General features: G+C 39.8%; 1 long non-coding RNA gene across 1 annotated transcript; it reads right to left on the bottom strand.

Annotated features, from left to right (window-relative positions):
• Positions 1 to 16,322: 16,322 nt before the first annotated feature.
• Positions 16,323 to 17,418, bottom strand: LOC116172921. The gene is made up of 3 exons (XR_004145805.1): positions 17,003 to 17,418; positions 16,792 to 16,948; positions 16,323 to 16,733 (listed from the first exon to the last, which is right to left on the bottom strand). It is a non-coding gene; the product is annotated as an uncharacterized LOC116172921 (long non-coding RNA).

Below are 17,418 nucleotides of genomic sequence, written 5' to 3'. Positions count from 1 at the left end.
ATAACAAGAGGTACAAGAAGGGTAAGAAGGACAAGAAAGAATGAGGAGTAGGATAAGAGGGGCAAGGCGTCATAAAAACAAAAAAATTAGACAAGAAAACAAAAAGATGATAAAAGGGAGACGGGAAGAAGGCGAGAAAGGGAAGAGAAGAAGATGCGATCGGAAATGTAGGAAACAAGACATTACTTATGTGAAAAGGACAAGAAGACGAGAAGGAAGGAATGAACGGGAAACGCGTGAAGCATAAGAAGAACAAAAGATAGATGAAGGACATGAATGAGACAAAGGATGAAAGTGGTAAGACAAACAAAATACGATAGGAATGAGAACAAGGGAAAAAAGGCTGGATAGGGAAGAGGATAACAGGTGTAAGACAGACGAGTGGCACGACAAGGACACCATGGGCAAAAGGGCAAGAGCTGTAGTCAAGACAAAAAAGATAAGAAGGAAAAGATGGCAATACACAGAAAGTGCAATAAGTGCGGGAATGAGGAGAAAGACAAAGAAGGGCAAGAGAAACAAAAGGAGCAGATGGACCAAAATGATAGAAATAATGAGAGGTATAAAAGATTGACAAGACGAGCAAGAAGGAATAGGAGATGGATAGAGGGGGAGGTCAGAAGAGGGGAAGAAGGGCAAGAGGAAAGGAAGGGACAAAAAACTTAAGAAAGACGAGGGACAAAAAGGGCAATGGTGACAACACGGATAAAAGGGCAGCTGTTACAAAGGAACAAAGGCAAAGAAGCTATATAGACGCCAAGGAGGGCGTGGGGATAAAACAAGGGATACAAGAAAGATAACGACAAAAAACGAGAGGGAAACGAAAAACACGAATCAGGAAAAGAACGAAAATGGGAGGAAGGGAAATATGAAAAGGTCGAGAAGTCCAAAAGAAAAACAAAAAGAATCTGGCAAGAAGATAAAAAGATGACGAGAGGGAGACGGAAAGAGGAAGGCAAGAGAAGAAGATGGAAACCGAAGTGATTATGAAAGGTACTTCTGCGACTTGACTTTTCTTGTAAATTTCACGAAATTGCAAAATTTGCGCAATCCATCGGAAGACGAATTAAACTTGTTTTGGTTAGATTTAATGTAGGTAGTCTTGGGTAAAGTTAGTTTAAATTTAGATTAAAGGAATCTGCAATGTTGATTTTTTTTTTAATTTTGTCACGTGTATTTATGGACCCAGTAAAGTGTGAGTTTCTTGTTCATTTGGTCAAGCCGAGTGCTTATTTGCAAACTAAAAAGTATTTGTGCCTTTTGATGTGGCGAATAGTAGGGTGACAGTCTCATTTATATTTTAAGTGTCAACCCTAAAGTTCTGGGTGATATTTCAGCATTTTGTACTTGTGTATGGGTTGTACTCGACAGCCAAGTGGTACTTTATGCATTCCTCCTGACTATTGTATATAAATGATGGAATGGACAACAATTTGAGGCTCTTAAGAATTAATTATCAAGAGTAATGCAACGTAACAAACGTGGACCTTTACTTAATAAACAAACGCCTCGTTGAACAACAATTTGCTGTACTACAAGAAGCTGCATCCATATTCAGTAGGTAGACATTTGAATTGCGTTATTATACTATCAGCTTCACGAATACAAGCGAAATGCCAAATAAAGTTAAAAGACGCGGATTAATTTGTATCCGATAGATCAACATCGCCGCAATTACCTGTACGTAAACCTACCTCATGCGGCCAAAAACACGTATCTCGAATCGAACGAATGTCAGGATGGATGACTATACATTCCGTTAGGTAAATAGCAATTCCAATTAGAATTAAGCGTTATCGAGGCGAAGTTGACAAATAAATAATGCACCACTTGACGTTAAGGTCGTTAAATGCGAAAAGCTCATCAATTGTAGGCAAGGATTATTTCTGAGAGTAGTACTTAAATGACGATCCAAAGTTGGTGTAAGACAGCGATAGACACGCCCCGGTTTATGGTATATCACCATTATTAATGGTCGGCGAACAACTTCCATATTTTACACCGCAAAGTTAGAGACGAATAATTAATGGTCGGCGTTTAAACTACTACAACCTACGTTATTTTTTTCTTGCAAACCAAATCCGTGCTTGGAAAGTCGCCTAAATTGCAAAGGAAAACGACTTCCCTTTCAAATAAACATAAAGAGAAACGGACTAATTAAATCTTCTCATTTCAATAGTGGTAATAATAACCGAGACGAAGGGTAATTATTTTCTTAGAGAAAACTGTTAAGATTTTTATAACTCTTTTCAGAAACACCAGTTCTGGTTTATCGACCCGCGCACGTGACAATTTGGACGTTTTCAAGTTGTGTTCGTCTAAGCCTGCAACACGACACAGGTGATCTCCCTAATCTGTCTTCTGTTCAGTTGTTCAGATTTGCCAAGAGGCCTTGTTCTGTCCGAGTTCGGTTGCTTGTTACCACTGAACCTTGAATTGACTGGTCACCCAGTTTTTAATCCTGGCCCTGACAACGGAGCGAGCAATTCCTACGGTAGGCTCGATCCCGACGAAGACCCCACCACTGTTTTCACCTCGGTTTTCACGAGCCAGCTCGTCCGCCTTTTCGTTGCCCCCTATTTCGCAGTGCAGTGCAACTTACCCACCTAGACTCACCTAATCTCTTCTGCAGAGATCTCTCGGTAACCATCCGAGCCGCTACTTTCCAGTTGTCGGCCTTGCACCGATCCGGGCTGCTCCTTTTGGCGGATCCGAAGATACGTAGTCTCTAGAGCCTTGAAAGTGTTTCCAGGAGATACGTGAGAGCCGAGTTCCACTAAGGTGTTCCCTTCGTTCCTCTAAAGTTCCGCAATTTGCAGCTGTCCTCATATGACCCTGTTGTGACGTCGCTTACTAATGCAGCGGCCTCTTTCGGCGGTTCTGACAGGTTCGCCACATAGCACATCCCTGTGGAAGAGCGTCTCGTCCTCAAAGCAGGATTTTGCTTCTAGAGGCATTGGAGATGGTGGCCGTGCCATCCAGGAGCCCGTACAACACAGCCATCACCCTGGTTACCCTAGGGACGTGCTTCTGAACTTTCAAAGACGCACTATCCTAGGGTCTAATAAGAGGAACGGTTCTCTCCAACCAGTCCAAGGTCCACTGGTGCTCGCATTCGGCCACAATCGCACCCTGATTCCAACGGAGGAAAGGCCCCTCAACAATTGCATTCAATGCAGCCGTAAGACTGGGGTTCAGTGCTGTTCACCTCCGGGTGTGATACCGGAAAAATGGCCACCCGTGCACTCGTTAGGTTTTGGCGCAGGGCCCGCTTCACTCGAGGTTTTACCCTCGATCCGGCGCTTCCTGGCCATCGCCTTTTGTGCGCCAGTCCTATTCTTCTTGCGAATAGTCTGAGCCACCTCCAGGTCTTTGAATAAGGCCCTGCGTTGGAGTCGTCCCCTCTTTCAAGGGACCTGTCCCGTTACCGGACTCCTTTTGAGGGTCTGAGAAAGGGTTTGTTTGAATAAGCGTCCATACAATTCCCACGAGTAGTGCAGAAACGCGGTCTCATCTGAGCAGAGCCGCTTGCCCAGGGCTTGGCTGCCAGCCCGGGTTACCACTCGGAGGTCGCCAACACCTCGACTTGGGAGGTTGGTCCGCGCTACGACCTTCGTCGCTACCAGCCTTGATTTTAGCCCCAACGAGCCACTTATAATCGTCACTACCCCCACCGAAGCACAAACCATTTAGGTGTCTGTATGGGCGTCCTCCTATCCACCACCCGAGGACGCGCCCGATGGGTGCCTCCACCTCACGGGTCTGCTAAAGTTCTTCTGAGGTGCTGTCATGTTTCCATCAAACATCTCTCAATTCTCCTTCTTCTCAAATTCTTTTTATTCACTTTTTTGACACCAGTAGTCAACCTTGGATTCAACTAAGAATCGTGTAGCGAATATTCCAGAAATTATCGAGGGGCCATGAAAGATTAGTGATCAGTCATAAAGAACGAGGCGGATGTGACGCAATCTTTCTAGGAGATACTATGCGTTTTGTTCTAGAATGTTCGAGCGCTCGAGAACACTCGAGTTTGCTATATATGCAAATTGGATTGCGTTTCAGAACAGTTCCAATTTCAACGTCGAAGTAATAAATAATTCCCGCTGTTATAAATGGTGTATATATGAGTGATAAATAATATTTTAACTGTTATAAATCAGATAGATAGATGTTTCTAGTTTGAATGCAGCTGCTATAAATAGAAACTTCACTGTCCGGCCATATGCATACATACATACTGCCCGTAATTTAACCTCAAAAGATGTACACGCTTTTCAACCGTGGCGAAAAATAGCAGCAGCAGCCTCGTTTACTCGTCTTCAGTATTTAAGGAAATACCACTTCCCCCATAAAATAATCTCTTTTTCTAAAAATGTTCATATAAATCGCCAATCAACGACGGAACGCACCAAACGCCCCCACTTTTCCAATATGAAACGCACAATGCTTCGAAGCGATAAAACACGCGTTAATTTTCGGCCGATAAAACTCCTGATCGCAAACAACCGAATGTGTCTTACTTACACCTTATCTAAATTGAATAAATTACAAAAGCGATAAAACAAACAAAAAAAATTACGTATTTATAAAATTCCTAAAAGGAAAAACGACACTGAGAAACATATTCAAATGAAACGAACCAACTTTGTACTTATTTCATAAATAATCTCCCAGAATAATAATGTCTACAAGACCATGTTTACACAAGAGTAGGTGCAGGCAGAAAATTTAAATTAAATTTCACGTTCTTATTTCTTTGGTTCAATTTTCTTTCATTCAAAGTATGAGTCGCCAACAGCAACAGATCAGCCGAAAACATTGCAAAAAAAATTCATTTTCAAAACCAATAAATTCTTCTTTGGAAATTAACTATGAATCTCGTTTGATCACTTTTGTTTCAAAGGCGTATGGAGAAACTGTTCGACGATGTTTGTTCTTAAGTAGGTGCCTGAAAAAAGTGCACCAGAATTTTTTTAAATCTGGTCATTGTCTGGCCAAGAATTGCAGTCGAAATTGTTTGTTGAATTTTAAAGATTTTAATGGTAGGTAAACGAAACATTTGAAACCCTTGATTTATTTGAGCAAATTTTTTGGTTTGGGTCCCTTTATCACCCTGTAAGGTAACAAAGTATTGGTTACTTTATTTATAGAACGTGTCTGTCTTAAAAATCAACTAGGTACATTGTGGATCGCTAGATGTCACTAACTAACAAGATCAAAACATTGCGCGGAATACCATTTCCACTTCCCGGTCTTATCGGTAATCATTTCTGTATAAAAGGAAGATCCCTCAGCTTCACGGAACACTCCTTCCTGTCACTTGTTGATCTGATGACCTGATTTTCAGACCTGAAAACTTAAGACCGTTCACCCGCTTTCCAGTTACTCATTTCATACCGCTTTCCGTTTATCCTGTATCGTTCACCCACCTTTTTCCTGCATCACTAACGTTGCCGTCCGAAGTCAAATACCCGACTTTTGGTGCCAGTGGCTCGCGGGTCAAGTTTGCGATTTCCTGGCTTCGTTTCGGCATCGAGAATATTACACTGAGGTAGCGGCCGCGTCATATCATTCCGATAATAAAGATCATACCACACTGACGGACCCAAGGATTCCAGCATAATTGTGGTTATATAGGATATATATACAGGGTGTACCGAGTGGTCCAATAAGACTGTTCCTCGGCCATATCTCGAGAACCGTTCGTCGTATGACTTAGGGGTAAAAAAAATTATTGGGTAAACCGGTCATGAAGAATCCCTGGAAAATATTTTCAAGTTCTAAAAATGAGCACCAGAGGGCGTAACTGCCATCTTAAATTTTAAAATTGCATTTTCTTTAAATTTCGCATTATATACTAAAAAAAATTTTTCACATTTTTAAAGAGAACCAATTTATGTATCATTTTCGTAAAAACAAAACTCAGTTATTTCAAAAACAAGGATTGCGTGGGTCGTTCAATTGTTTTCGCAATAACCTGCTTTAACTTCTTAACCGTTTGACCAATTTTAACAAGTTTGGTATCGTTGAAAAGAGCATTCTTTGGGAAATAAGAATCAACCAAAATATAGTTAATTTAGTTGAATACTTCTCCGCCAGGGAGCTCGTTTTAACACTATGGCCCAAACTCCTAAAATAATCAAAAAAAGCAAATGCCTTGGAAAATTAAACAAATGAAACACGATGCATTATTTACATATTTATATATATTTGTCTAATTTTCCAAGGCCTACCTAAAAGTGTAGGGTGCTTTTCGCGACATCGACAAATACCGGAAATGCGTAAAAAGTAAATTTAAGATACAATTTAAGCATTTTTATTAATTAATTATCTCATTTTCCCAATATTTGAGGTTAGGAACGAGATTTTGAAAAACGGTTTTCACTGGCCTCTTTGGATGTTATTTGGCTACTTTTTCATAAAGAAAAAGTCATATCATTCCATTTGATTTTTTAGAATTTTGAGTCAGTGTCAATTACTAGCCCCCTGGCGGAGAAGGATTCAACTAAATTAACTATATTTTGGTTGATTCTTATTTCCCAAGGAATGCTCTTTTCAACGATACCAAATTTGTTAACATCGGTCAAACGGTTAAGAAGTTAAAGCAGGTTATTGCGAAAACAATTAAATGCCCCACGCCATCTTTGTTTTTACGAAAATGATAGATAAACTGGTTTTCTTTAAAAATGTGAAAAAAGAATGTTTAGTTTATTATGTGAAATTTAAAGATAAAATTTAAAGATGGCAGTTAAGCCCTCTGGTGGTCATTTTTAGAACTTGAAAATATTTTCCAGCGATTCTTCATAACCGATTTACACAATAATTTTACCAAGAACCCTTAAAACCCGATTTTTTTGTTACAATCATCAACAATTTGGGCTCCTAAGCTACAGCTTCGGCTACAGCAGATTGAGCCTTATGTATAAACGCCTATAATTAGATATCCACCACCTTGAGTTTGTTTTTCCCCCATTGATTGCTGCCCAACCCTAACAGCAACCAATTTTTGCTCATAACACGATTAATGGAATGTGGTTTTGTCTATGCTAGTACTTCTACATGCTTTGCATTGGAAAAGTAACTGTTCCACTACTTAACTAACCGTCGCCCGATCACATCACCCACATTTACATTTTCCACCAGAAAATGGTGGAAAATGTAAATAATTCAACCTAAAAGCGTATTCACTGAAACTTAAAACCTTTCAGCTTCCAAACTTTTTTCGTCTTTAATTCGGGCTGATAATTCGCAACGCGTAGTATCCATTTCGAACTTTTGTTAAAAGGGACTAACCAGACAGAGCTCATTTTTCTGGGCTTCCACTCTAAATATAGGGATACAAACAGTATTATTACTTAAAAACTTTTATCCTTGTTAGTGCTGCACTCGATGTAATTTTAAAATTGCATTTAAAGCCGGCGGATCTAAACCCTTTTCGTGCTCTGAATTTAGTTCCGTTGCACTAATTGAGAACTCTCAACGTAATCCTATTGAACCTCTTTTAAGTAACACTTCTCTTCCTTTATATCGCTTTCGAGGGACTTATAAAATTGATAAACGTCTAATCCGCAGTTTTGAAACTGGACGAACTGCTTTTGATAGATGGTGAAATTTAAAACTTTTCGCTCAATTTGTATGACTACGGGCGCCCCCTGTGAGCCGGTTTCAATTAGTCGTATAAGAACTTGTTCCGTTGCGAATTTACTGCCCTCGCGTGATGATTGGATATGTTTTTCTACGTTCCATAATTCAGATAATATCAAAAATGTACAAAAATTTATAATTCTACGGGGTCTGCGCGTTTTTGACGTCGCGCCATCCTCACATACAAGTTTTCATCTTAAAAAACGCATCTCTCGAGAATAATTTCACGTTCCGTACCTTTTCTTGTTTCTATTTCTTTGTCGTGGCACTCCCATGAGATTGCTTAATGGTTATATCCCATACTCCCTATGGTTTCACTTTAAATAACATCTTCGAAGTTTTATAATTCCCATTATAAATGTGTATTAACATGTTAAGAGGTTTAAGTTAATAAATATCAATAAAAGCGCAAATTGTCTTCGATCGGGTGACGTTGAGGTAGCAACATTCTGGTCATCGACCCATCTTTTGAAGATCGTGTGATTGAATTTTTATTACTTTTTTTTCGACGATGAGGACTTCATTAAAAACAGCTCGAGTGTATTTCCTTGATTTTATGCATCTACCGTCCAACCTGTTTGAATTATGCGCCAAATCGGCGAGTCATCCTCCTTTTCAAGGCGAAACTACAGTTTCAAATTGAACCGATCCAAATTCTCGAGAAGAATGTCACTACCTAATTAACGAAAGTAGCTGAACTCTTATTTTCTATAAAATATTCACGATTGTTTTTCGGTTATAAACTTTCTTTTTTATCGTGTAGTAGCTAACGAGATGACACCTGCAAGATCGTGATCAGCTGATCAGTTTTATTACCTTCAGTTCTTAAGGTATCGAGGATTTATTGCAAATGAAAAGTGATACAAGGCAAAATCGAAATCGTGATGTTTCCGACGGCAGCCTTTAGGCGCTTATCAAAAATTCTGACATAGACAGCGGGGGTCAAAATGAAAATTATTGTAATTTTCAAACATGCAAAATTACTTCTTCCGTTGGGCCACCCTGTATGTGGTATAATTTTTTAATTTTTAATTCCAAATCTGGTGGGTTATTTTCGAAGAAACACAAAGTTAGTTTATTTTACTTGAATTTGTATTTGCTTTTCCTTTTAGAAATTTTGTTCGTAGTACGTAATTTTTTTCATTTTGATTTTATCGCTTATGTAATTTATTCAATTTAAATATGGTGCGGTTGCGTGCTTTATACCGAGTTACATCTGGTTGTTTGTGATAAGAAGTTTTATTGTTAGTCGAAAATTAATTAACGCAGAGGCTGCTGGTTTCGCGACGATTGAGGAGCGGTTGTTTAGCATTTTTTTTCAAAGTCGTGTAAAAAGTTTAACACGTGTTGTTCGATTACAGAAAAAGTTTTTGTCGATTTGGAAAAGCAAGTAGTTGTAGTGCATAGCGAGGCCATTCGGTAAGGTTCAGAAGGGGCAAAATATCTATTAATTAACACGCTAAAGTGTGACGGAACTTGCCTCTTTGTTGAGGATCGAATCCCGATATCAAATCTCGTTCCTGGCCCGGTGACCCAATTCCAGAAAATCGCCTCTCATTATTAGCAGGTGGAAAATATGTCAAAGGTGTTGGCGCTCGCAGGCAAATGGTTAGTTTAATCCAAGTCCAAACTCGTACGTCGACAGAATTATAAGTAAAACTCCTCCGAAACTTAAGCTGGTCCCTACAGTTGAATTAAATTTAATTTGTGCTGGTCTTTAAACTGAAATTGAAATTGAAATGAAGTGCATTCTGTTACAGCTCACAGAAATGAGAGGAAGACGAAGGTCGACAACCAAAAAGCACGCCGCTGCCAAAATGCGCGTTATAATTTCAAATTCCAACAATAGATGGAGCCATCTATTAAACTGCTTCCGAAAAAGTACGAGGATGGGTGATGGGTATTGTTGTGAACTACCTATTATAATAAATTTTCTTTTAGGCGATCGATTTCGACATTTATTGTCATCCTCAGGCCGTAGCGTCAAAGTTAAAATATATTAAAATGTGGATGGATGGTGGTAACATAAGCAATTTTTTTGTGAACAGATGTGGATGTAGAAGGGGCGGTATGTTGTGGTTGTAATGTGAGGTTATAACATAATTATGTTACCACCATCCATCCACATTTTAATATATTTTAACTTTGACGCTACGGCCTGAGGATGACAATAAATGTCGAAATCGATCGCCTAAAAGAAAATTTATTATAATAGGTAGTTCACAACAATACCCTTCACCTCGCCCTTCACCCTTCATTAGAGACCTATTAACGAAATGGAGTCATTCATCAAGCATAAGTACGAGGATCTTTCCACAAAATATACCGTTAACAATAATAATGTTTGTAATGAAGAAACTAAACCGTTATTTTATTATTCAAAGTTAAAAGTTTCTACCGCCCGAACAGCCACCGAAAATTAATCTTATTCATCAAGCCACTTTTACTTGTCATCTAATTGTGTGTTATAAAGAAAAGTGAAGTTCAGAAGCTGTCCGCATTTGTGTGTGAGTTAAACAAACTGTAAGTAATTTAAGGTTTCTTTTATTTTAATTGTCAACAGCATGCGTGCAGACTAATATATATTCAAATCGGCTTTGTAAGCTTTTCTTTCTTTCAGGGATTTTGTTTTAATGCTTTTATGTGTTTCGGAACAAAAATTTGTTATTGTCAATCAATTAATTGTGTGTTTATTCGAATTCAAAGTGCGATCCAGATAGAGTTTTAATGCCAGGTTTTTCTATTTCAATTTTCGAAAAATGTCCCTAATAAACAATCTCTTTCGGCTCGCTCGATCAGCTGTAGGTAGATTTCTTTCCGCCATTTTGTTCCAATATGGCGGACCTACCTAATCTACCTATAACTGTTCTATAAGTAATGAATACCTCTTCCAAAACATGGGCTATTTGACCTCTTTTCTCTTTTAAATACAGGGTGATTCCTATAGTACCTGCCACCGTTTGGGAGCGTATAGGGGGTGCCTAGGGGAAGTCTTTTCATATAGGACACTTGGGGTCGGAAATCCAAAATAAGGGCGCCAGAACCAAATTTATCTTCTGGAATTTCACGCCTGTATGTAGGCAACCCAACCGACCGACGTTTCGCGCGGAGCGATGCAGAGCGAGTTAGCGCGAGGAAGCGACATGGGAGGGAAGGAGGGAAAACGACAGTCAAAAGCAATAACGTTTACAAGTGTTCAACGTGGCCACCGTTGTTCTCAATGCACTTCCTACATCTAGCCAACCACTCCCCTCGAACTCGCGTGAAGACTCCTATGTCCTGGCGAACAGCCTCTCCGGCCATGACGACGCGCGCAATTAAGTCCTCTTCGGATTCGACGGGAGTCTCGTAGACGTGCGCTTCCATCACACCCCACAAGTAAAAATCTAATGGGGTGATGTCGGGCGAGCGGGCAGGCCACTCCACCGCACCTCCACGGCCGATCCATCTGTCCGGATAGGTTTGGTCCAAGTGTTCCCTCACCTGCCGCCCGTAGTGAGCAGGGCACCCATCGTGCTGGAACCAGTGAGTGGTACCAGTACAAGTTCACTGGAACATCCATTAAGTTCTGGTAGCACCTCGCGCAGGGAAATCAGGTAATTATGGGCATTTAGACGCGGAGGGAGGATGTAAGGCCTCAGTAGGTTGTCCCCCAGGATGCCAGCCCAAACGTTTAAAGAAAACTTGTCCTGTTATCCTCGCGTAAACGTTTCATGAGGATTGTGCTCCGCCCAGCAGTGGCTGTTACGAGGATTGAAGGTCCCCTCTCTTGAGAATCCTTTCTCGTCAGTAACTAGCACGCTCCTCAGAAAGTTCGGATTAGCTTCTTCCTCCTGGACGACTAAGTTGCAGAATTCCAGCCTCCTTTCATGGTCACCCGGCCGTAACTCTTGCACTTTCTTAAACTTATAGGGGTGTAAGTTGTTGTTGTTGGCGATGTTCCACACTGTGTGTTGACTACAACCCACCTGATCTGCTACAAGTCGAGTGCTAGTACGCGGGTTTGCCTCGAAACGTTCCAACACATCCTCCTCTAAGGCATTTACCAACGGGCGATCGCGATCACGGGCGCTAGTGGGCTGCGAAATAGGAGGAGGTCGGTGTAAACAAACAAACTTTTCGAAATGGGTGCTTAAATGACCCAAGTATCGATGTGCATCACGAATCTGTGTGTAAAGTTAAGCCTCCGTCAGCTTACCTGCAATTCCCTTTCTCGCACAGTCGGAAGTGAACTTCTTGAAAGACCTGTCTGCAGGGTAACTGACGGTTTGGATACCGCTCAGCGTACGGTCGTCGTGCAGCTCGTGCGTTACCATTTGCCAATCCGTACATGAAGTGCATGTCCGCGTATTCCGTGTTAGTAAAACGTGCCATAGTGTTTATTCACTTGATACGCGTCGTTGCAGACGGGATTTCGTGGGTTTAAACAAAATTCTGATCAAGTGTCAGCCACACATCGCCGCCTGAGATCGCTCCGTGTGCACCGCCGGCCGGTTGGGTTGCCTACCTACAGGCGCGAAATTCCAGAAGGTAAATTTGGCTCTGGCACCCTTATTTTAGATTTTCGACCCCAAGTGTCCTATATCAAAATACTCCCCTACGCACCACCTACACGCTCCCAAACGGTGGCAGGTACTATAGGAATCACCCTGTATGTGTGGTGGGCTCTACAACGCCCACCACAGGGCAAGTTTTCGTTAGGACGCCTTGTATAGAAAAGTGCACCAGAATGCATGTTGTGTACCTCTTTCTAGAGATATTTCCACTTGGTATTTTGGCCATCCCAACAGATATGTACTTCTTAACAGACCTTTGATATATTCTTTTGTGAGTATCTCTTTCGACATGCCCTTCTCGGGAAATTCGCACTTTGGATAACACCTACAGACCCATCTTGGGCACATCTTTCATTTTTCCTTTGTATGGGTACCCTCTTAAGACAGTCCGTTCTTGAAATATTCACACTTGCAGTTTGAACGCTACCAACAGATATATCTCCTCACATCACATCCCCCTCCCCCCCAATTTCCAGAAGAACTATGACCGCCTACACCAGGTGATGGAGGTTAATGGAAAACAATTCCATTCATCTAGGCCTTCCATTACGGTACCATAGGAGCAGTTCTCTTCTTTCATTTCTTTCTGTTAACGTCTCCCCAGACTTGGCGACTAGGTGCTTCGGACGGTAATAATGTAAAATATTCTGTTCCACCTTAAACCACTTTGATAGCAAATAAAGACACAATATAAACATATTGTATTAAAATTTCAGATCAATCAAAATCGGCCTTCATTTACGGCCATCCAAAATAATCAATATTAACGTCATTGCACTAAAATATTAAAGTGGTCATTTTCCTATGGACTAATTTAATAACTCTTCCAACGAACAACGAAAAAAATAGGGAATATCTGCATTTTATAAACAAATGCAAATCTTAATATTTATATGTTTCTCAGTTAGAAAATGTCAGTTACTTAATACTGAATTTAAATGGAAAACTGTGTCCTTCTTTTAACTGGGTTCATACTACAGTGGAAATTTTCTTTTTAAACATTTAAAAATAAAACGACCGAGTCTTCACTTTTGACTGCTTAAACGGCAAACTCCGATCTATCCATAGCCTTTAAGGAATCGGTGTGTATTGAATACAAATAGAACGATAAACTTTACCCTAGTTATACAGCAACTGAAAATACCCTTTGTGTCGTCCAACCTTGGAATACTTGACCATCTCCGACTAAGTTTTATGGACTGAAAAATGGTTCAAATATAGGCTCTTAACGGGAAGACTTCTTTGGTTTAGAAGTTCCAAAATACTCTAATGTTAACGTAATCCAGGTGATAACTATTAAAAAGTTCTATCTACACATACAAATTTACTACGGCAGATGAGTGACACTGACGTCAATTAGCTGAACATGTTCATTTTGCTGTCGAAAGCTTAATCAGTTTTAATTACGCACATCTGACTTCCACTGTTGTTCGTGTTATGCAATAGCGAATTTTCTAGGAATTCAGATAGACATCGAGGCGTCATAAAAGATTAATCACCGGCAATAAGTACTGCAGACGAATCGGGCGCATTGTTTTAAGGAAAAACGTATTTTGTTCGAGATTATTCGTGAGCGTTATCGATAGTGTTCGAGATCGTTCTAGAAACTTTCCATTTGCTGTACAGGGTGTTCCTAAACATGATTACAAGAGACTAAAAAGTTTTTAAACCAGAAAATTAAATTCTTATTTTACCATCTACCAGTGGCGCACGGAAAACATTCAAGGGTAGAAAATGGAACAACACCCTGTTGATTCTTGATGTAAACCCTTCAGCTTAACTTTTATTTCAAATTTGAGCAAAATAGCTCTAAAACTGCAGGAAATATAAAGAAACAAGTTGGAAAGTACTCGATACGTCGCTTGTGTTATACCTAGAAAACCTTTGCACCCGGCCGCCCTACCGAACAGCCAAAGTGAATATATAAGCGCTACTTTTTTTCAGAAACTAAAATCTTGAAATGATAACACCCTGTAGATCACTAACGAAGCTTTTACGGACTTACGTTTATATGAACTTTTAATCATAAGATAAGTCAAAGGTTACACGCGCAATTTTTTCTAATGTTTTGTACCCAAATTCACATAACACGTTAAAATCACCCTGGAGTTTCGACACGAGCTTTTTTGTAACCGCACGCGTATCTTGATCTTCTTGACACGCACTTGCCCGTGACTAAAATAAACTTTTTTTCTATCGCGCTCTCGATACTCGCCCAATTTAACACGCAATTAATTTTTTCTTCTCGCGATTTCAACTTAGCATCTTCGTGACAACGCCGAATCCGAATTGGAGCCCCACCGTGGCTTCACACTTAATACCCCCCGACTGCCTTTCTCGGCTTAATCCCTACTCTTTCAAGTTTTGCAAATACGCCTTCAAAATGAATGCTAATCGGTTCCAACGGTAATTTTTATTCGTTTTATTAATAATTTTGATTTCTTTTCATCAACTCACGAAAGGCATTTGCCAGACACCTCTGCTACCGGAAACCTTTGACTCAGCTGTTCACGTGCCCTGTATAATCGCGGATCTGAACCAGCCGTCAGTCACGTACGACCCATTAAGTTTGTTTTTATGATGCGACAGACTGGCGCTACCAACCCAACAATAGAGCTTTTAAAGAAGCATCCGTGTACAAAGTACATCTTATACTATTCGATGCTAAATATCACGCAACCCTAAATAAATTCAACTCCAACTTTAATTTGAGGACTACGACCATCTACCAAAATCCCGTTACAAAGTTACTCGTCTCTAGGATTGTTATTTCTCTTAAAATATCATTTAATGATGATCAAATATTTTCTAATTTAGAAATCTTCTTTTTTTTGTATTTATACATAAATGCTTTTCCATTTTCTATTCTCTCACTATTTCTCTAATTTTGCATGACTAAGAATGTAACGGGTGTTAATTTTGTGATTCAATTTAAAATTAATTATTGGTTGCTCTCCACAAGGAAATTGTTAGATATAAAAGACCACATTGTATTTTTAACGTTATTTTTATCATGAGATTGTATTAAATTAAAGGACGCACTTTGTAGAGGTGATAAGCGGAATTGAATTGCAGAAGGGGGGGGGGGCAGCTCACAAATAAGTGTCTTAATCATTCAATAATAATAATAATAATGTAGCGCTAGTTTTCCGAAAAAAATCTTAATAATAATAATAAGCAAATTAGCAATAGTTTTGCTGACTGGGTATTTAAGTATTCATGCAAATTGTGTTTTGTTTCAGGTAAGGATCCTAAAGCGACATTGATTTGTAAGTGTCCCAACATATAATGGTAAGTTGTTACTTTTCATTTTACCTAATGCTAATCTATTTATTATTACCCTCGATCCATTATTAACCCATTAATAATGGCTAGAAATTCAATCATTTCTATCAATGCCTTGCACTATTTTACTTAATTTTGAAAATATTCCTAGCTTGGCATCAGTAAGAGTCTTGATCGTATTATGCATACTTGAATATTCCGCTTCCCTACATCTACTGCATTCACGTTGAATTCTCTGTTGGGGCATTATTGAAACGCTGTCATTAATAATGCTACGAATATCCGAGTTTCCTCTACAAGAAGCAATTTTATGTATCTCGAGACTTACTGAAAGCTTCTCGGAAGTACTGCGAAGTATCAGAATCTTAATGATGCGAACGTTTACACAAATGCAGGATTTGCATTGTTTAAGGAACTTAAAAACTAATCGATATTTAAATTGGTGTTCAATTATTCTTTTGGAGCCGTGGGACGGCATTGAGCCCAATTGTAAAGCAGAACGTAAATCTCTCGCCCAACTTACCATGATGTTACTCGATTTACATTGTGTCATTTTTTATTGAAACTCTTTTTCATCGGGAGTGTAGTCGATAACTTTCGAAAGTTTCATGGTACGCAATTATTTTGGCTATGGCTAGTTCGTCTTTGTTCATGTAAATTGAAATTACGTGATTATTAGATAAAAATGCGAAATTGTTTCTTTTATTTAATCGGATAAGACATTGTAAGATGATAAAGGTGGTAACCATGTGGATTTGTAGTGTCTCGCTGATGTCCTCGTCCATCCTTGCGAGAATGGCACGTTTCTGGACTATGAACAATTCCGTCTTGTCAGCTTCGCCTTGTGTTTGGAAGAGGTTCCCTGCCACCATATGGCGACATCGTCCTGCATCCTGCAGCAGCAAGGTGATTCCGCGTGGGGTGTTCTCGTCGGACGTAATGACGCAGTTCTTATATATGTCAAGAAATTCAGCCCTGTATTCTGTCAGTAACGTTAAATTTAACGTGTAGGTAATTATCTACACAAAACGTTATTTTCCCATACGAAATAACGCAAAGTAACGTTTTTTGACAGATACCTGCACGTTGATCGGCGATGTTTTTTAAAATATGAATCCCACGTTGGGCGCAATTCATAATAAACAATCCGAGCTTGGGATGGCTTCTGTGTAGACCTCCGGCGATTAAATACAAGTCCGCGAACCAGATGCATATCCTCTCCCATACGTCAACGCCACTCTCGACAAGCTAAGGGATGCAAGATACTTAATGACCCTTGACATCAAGTCCGCATATTCGCATATACCAATGGTAGACTCACTGAAGCCATATACCGCGTTCACAGTACCCAACAGAAGTTTTTTCCAGTTCCGTAGATGCCCTTCGGACTTCACAATTCCCCCCATGTATTCAGCTACTTGGATGACATCACAATTTGCACTCCAATTTTTGAACACCATCTTCTGCAATTTTTGTAAGAGTGGGTTAATGCTATGTGGTCAAGGCTCAAATTTTACCTGGTAGACCTAGGTAAAGTTGAAGCATACTCAGATTCCCATTCCGACGATAGTTCCTGAAGTCAGAAGAATCACCGGCATGAGTTCTTGGTACAGACGTTCCACACTAAACTTTTCTTCACTAATTTCCCCTCTTACGGATCTGTTAAAGAAGAACGTCAAGTTACCCCCCTAACACCGCAATATATACAATATGCAAAAAACGGAAAACACCACGTGCACCCGTTACAAGACCTATCACATTCCCTTTGTAAATACAAGCCCACATGCAACAAACTGTTCTCTAGACTAGCGCTTTTGATATCTTTTAGCCATAGAAATGACGTGTTAGGACGTTTTCTAAGTACCTACGATACGGTAAGGGGAATCTATCTTAGGCGGTAGTGCTGGAAAAGTTGGTTTTACAGTTTTATCTA

Source organism: Photinus pyralis, unplaced genomic scaffold, assembly GCF_008802855.1.
Source record: "Photinus pyralis isolate 1611_PpyrPB1 unplaced genomic scaffold, Ppyr1.3 Ppyr1.4_LG6, whole genome shotgun sequence".
In the NCBI taxonomy this organism is placed as follows: domain Eukaryota; kingdom Metazoa; phylum Arthropoda; class Insecta; order Coleoptera; family Lampyridae; genus Photinus; species Photinus pyralis.
Note: the sequence above shows the minus strand (reverse complement) of the source record. Positions and strands in the feature narration are given on the sequence as shown.